The sequence below is a fragment of the Limanda limanda genome, chromosome 23 (genome assembly GCF_963576545.1).
Source record: "Limanda limanda chromosome 23, fLimLim1.1, whole genome shotgun sequence".
NCBI lineage: Eukaryota > Metazoa > Chordata > Actinopteri > Pleuronectiformes > Pleuronectidae > Limanda > Limanda limanda.
The window spans coordinates 782,273-787,500 of NC_083658.1; positions in this window are offsets into that span (position 1 = coordinate 782,273).

Sequence of the window (5,228 nt, forward strand, 5' to 3'; positions counted from 1 at the left end):
AATCTTCCTCCGTCCTTGTGTACAACCACCACAGACTCAACGTGACTTTGTGCCAAAAAGACTCTTGTACTGTACAGTCTCATTTATTTAAAATGGCCGTTTTCTATCTTTTTTAAAAGCCATATTTGTTTCTTTGCCTGAGGTAGAAAACATGTGAACAGGAAGCAGTTGGTTTACGAAGTGCCTGGCTCAGCCGAAAGCTTACGACTACGTTTAAAATGTGTAAATGTCCCCAGGTCTGAAACCCACATGGAACTTGTTTTACACTGTAAATGACTTCAGCTTTATTTGTCTCATCCCAGCTTCTCCTCCTCCTCCTCCAGCTCGTGGTTCAGGTTTAGTCCCTGTCCTCTGAGACATACTTTGACTCTCCTGGTTCAGGTTTAAAGTCTTTGTCCTCAGAGACATACTTTGACTCTTATGGTTCCAGGTCTACTGTCCCTGTCCTCTGAGACATTGTGTGACTGCTGCTGAGATGAACTGGGACACGTCGGTCGTCAGTTTTCCACGAGGATCATCGAGCATCCAGGAGAGAATACAAACTTTTCCTTTTGTACATTGTTTGACCAGTTTCTTGATTATATGTAAATATCATTTGTACATTTTTCTAAAAAAAATACAATATTGATTTTTTTACATGAATATAATTTGCGTCGTCCTTCACTCAGATTCTTTCAGTCGTTTAAAGTCAACAGAACAATAAACTGAATCTTTTACTTCTGTTGAGATGAGATGATTCTTCAGTGACCGACAACGTGATTAAACACAGAAGAAGTTACAAGAAGTTTGTGTTTTGGGTGAAAAAACTATTTTCCTCGTGGGAGTTCTGCTAATTTAATGTTAAAGGGAAAGATTATGGTTTTAAAATAAGTAAAACTAAATTGACCTTCAGTAGAAAACGGGAAAACCATAATGTCTCTTTTCCTCAGATTCTGGTTTGGGTAGAAAACTATTTTACCCTTTATTAACTACGTATTTTAAAGGAGACATATTCAGGTGGATTATTGTAATTAGTGTAATTACTCCTCCTTCACTTTACCTGGATTCATTAGGACTCAAGTCCGATGAGGTGCTCGACGTGAATCATGCAAATATCATAACATCACAAAGATGTGGAAATATCTGAATGTAAAATAAACAGGAAATAAACTGTGAACAACATGGAACGATGATGAAAAGCAACAAACAGGAATCTAACAGTGAGCATCCAGAATCTATTTGACTTGTATTCAGGTGAGTTTCTGTGTTGAACCCAGTTTGAGCTGTTTCCTGGAGACAAAGGATCCTGGTTCTGGTTCTGGTTCTGGATTAAATCACTAAGAGTCTTTTAAAGTGGCTGCGAGTATGAGAACCTGAAATAAACCTTCACATTAATAACTATTCCCCTCTGGTAGAGTTGAACACATCCCAGTCGAGTAAATATCATCATCTGTGCGTCTCTGGATGATGATATTTCCTGGAGACAAAAGGATCCTGGTCTGGGTTCTGGTTCTGGATTAAATCACTAAGAGTCTTTTAGTTAATAACGATTCCCCTCTGGTAGAGTTGAACACATCCCTGTTCTGCTGCTGTCTCGCTGCAGTCGAGTAAATATCTTCATCATCATCATCATCCGTCTCTGGATCACTTCCTGCTCGAGTGTTGATCGCTTCAATAATTCAACAACAGAACTTTTGTCTTTGAAGCCGCCTCCTGCTCCCGCTGCCGACTTCGCACTTTCCTCAAACCTTTCTTGTCGAGAGTCAGACTGAGGCGCCGCAAATTCTTAAGACGTTGCACGACCTCTCTCGGCTCGGCTTTGAAATAACTCCCCCTGACCTCGTCTTACCTCGCCGGCGAGAGCGGGCCTGACATCATGTAAATCCTGCGTCGGAAGCTGATGAAACGGGACGCTAACAGGAGGGGAAGAGGCGAGACGCGTGCCGAGCGGCCGCGGCTGCTGCAGTTAGCTCGTGTGTTCTTCAATATTAGCTCTGACAGAGCGGCCCAGAGGACGCCGCTGCTGAAACCACATAAAACACGGCGGCTGAGCGGCTGAGCGGCAGCGAGGGGTTCCGGCGCCGCAGCGCTGAGCGTTAGCGGGAGGAACAAATGATTTTAGTCTGTCAGGGAATTCAGCAGAGGACACGTTTGATCTGGAGCTGGTGATTGCTTTTGCCACTGGAATTCCTTATTCTGTCAGAGATGTGAAGTGGGAGAGAAAACAGCCGCGGGCGCTGGAATCCAACCAGGCCCGGAACAAGAGGCGGAGCCTCAGAGATCATCGCCTTCACTCACTGATGGAGATGAAAGACGGGACGCAGCGCTCCCACAGATTCATCAAATAAATCTTATTGTAGTTGTAAATGAACAGAGTCGTGACAATGTGTGTTAGAGAAAAGTGGAGGATTTTAAAAGGGACATTTTTCATGTTTCATCTCAGAAGTAACTCAATTAAATTCCTGCTGTGGTTTGAGGATTAAATTCATATTTGATTTAACGTGTTGAACAGAGAAACAAGAGGCAGCGAAGACTCAGAGAAAATATTGATGTTGTCGAGTTGAGGGAAAGTTTATAAAACCGTATTTTAGGAAAACTTGGAACAATATTTCACACATAATCAGCAGAATCAGTGCAGATCTTAAATCTGTTTTGACAGAATCTACGTGTTAGTGGTTGGAAATCAAACTTTCACTCACCACAGCTCCTCCTGCAGGCGACTGGGAACCAGCTCCTCCTCCTCCTCCTCCTCCTCCTAGTCTTCATCGTCTTGGAGGATCTGAAACGAGATCCATAAAACATCAGGAAACTGAACGACAGCAACTCTAGTTTGTCGTGAACATGTGACACGTGAACGTTAATACACACATTTTTTAGGGGTCAAATTACACAAAATAAAGATGGACAACAAAATCAAAAGTGAAGCCAAAGCATCTGGATCGCCCCCTGGTGGCGGGACGCAGTATAGGTCCTATAAACCACAGCAGGAGGAAGAAGAGATGAAACATCTGTCATCTCCTCAGCTCTGAAACAACTCTGGATGAACATGTTTTATTAAACTTCCGTTAGATTGAATCAACAGACACAAGAAGAAGAGATCAGCTCTTCAGTCTGAGCAGAACAGATCTGAAGCCGAGTCCGAGGAGAAGCTTTACGAGCCGGAGCAGTAAACCGTCTGTGGAGCGTTGAAAGGATTCGGAGGAATGTGCTTCAGACTCAGAGGAACTCTTTATGAGCCACGAGCTTCTGCAAACACACACAGCGACAACAACACACACACACACACACACACTCAGTGTTTAATCCTTCAGCTGGACCAGGGGCGACTTGAACATGTGTCTCATTGGCCGAGCAGCAGAAGATGGATCCATCAATAAGTAAATTAATAAACTGTCAAATATCAAACCTCCATTAAAAGTCTTAAGGGTTTAATAACCACATCTCAGGAATCATTGGAAGTTTAAAACCAACAATTTGCAGCTGCTTTCAACCTGAAGAGAGTTTATGAATAAGTAAACTCTTCTTCTTCTGTGGTTGTCCGTGACACCACAGAACTCCTCCCCCTTCGCCGTGTGGCGTTGAAACGATCACTGCGGTGATGCGATATGAAAAGTGACCAGCGCTGTTCTCCCCGGTCCAATCAGACGCTCCGACGTGAAGGAGACTCTCCGCCATGACCTCCGCCGCCCTCTTCCTGCCCCCCCCCCCAGTCAGCCGATGACACCACATCACATTAGCGCCGCTCTTATGGCGTCGTTATCGCCCATGTGACAGACTAACACGGCGGACCCGGCCCCCGGTGTCAGGCCGGATGATGGATCGTGCTCTGCAGTCACTGATGCCTCATTCATTTCTATTAGAGCGATATGTAAATTCCCTGCAGGGTTCAGCCGCTGCCTCCTGAAGCTGGATATTAATTTATGAATCAATTTCACAAGTTTGTGGTGAAAGTGGCAGCTGAGGAGTCTGTCTGTCTCCATTTGTTTCTGCTCAGAGACGAAGCCACAGCATACGAGTCCAGAGAGAATCTGATCATATAAACTCACTCATACTTTCAAATGTGGATAAAAAGATGGAAAATATCAAAACTCAACAATTAAACACAGAATAAAACCAGCTCAGGACTCGTATGAATCTGTAACTTCAGGATTTCTTCACTTTCAGACCTTTTTCCATGGGCGGCCCCGGAGGGATAAATGTATTATTAAGGAGCGGCTCATTTCAATAGGGCCACCTCTCTGCCAGGGGCTGGTGATGGCGCCCGGCGTGTCACCGCCTGCTCAATATTAACCAACCTGCATAATCCTCATCCGGAGGTCGACCTGTGAGAACGTGTGAGAGGACGAAGACTCCTCCCACGTGTCGGCGTCTCTTCAGATTGATTTAGGTTTGTTTCTACTTCGTGTTGAAAAGTGAAATGTGATTTAATATATAAACCTCGTCAGGTCGCAAAATAAATCTATAACAGATTGTTCTCTCGACTTTTCTCTTCTTTTTAATCCTACAGATTGTTAATAAAGTGGTTAAATTGTCATAATTTCACACAATCTGTATTTGTCCTGTTCAAAAAGGTCAAAGGTTAGGAGGTCTCTAACTGAATCCTGTGGTACGATGGAATGTCTTAACTGTCCGTTTATTTCTTTATTTCTTTATTATTTTTCACTAATCAGTCTGTCATATATAATTTGTGATGTTGTCAAGGAATGTTTGTGTTTCTCTTCAATAAAGTTCTAAAAAAAAAGGTCAAAGGTTAAATTCCCGTCTTATTCTCCGTGAGCCGGACCCTCAACCTCTGTGTGTGAACACTGGCTTCCTGCCTGAGGTGTAAATGAGTGTGTCCTTGCTGTGTGTGTGTGTGTGTGTCTCTGTATGTGTGTGTGTGTCAGTGTGTGTGTGTGAGTCACAGATAACCACAGACACGACTCTGTTTTAAAGCGTCTCTGCTGTTGTTGTTGTTTCACGTTGTGATGAGCCACTAATGCCAGAGTCCCTCAACCAGATGGCACCTTGTTGGAAACAGATGTTATTTTGCATAGGAACATATCATGAATATTGATGTTGTATTAGTTCACGACACTGAGGCCTCGCTGGTGATTGGACGACGGCAACACAACTGCACAAACACAACACAACACTGGTGTAGTGATTGTGTGTAAAGACACCGACATGAAGCTGCAGCAGCAAACACTGGAGTTAAAGATATTAATGATTCATCGACTCGTTTTGTCTTTAAAATTTGAGAAAACAAA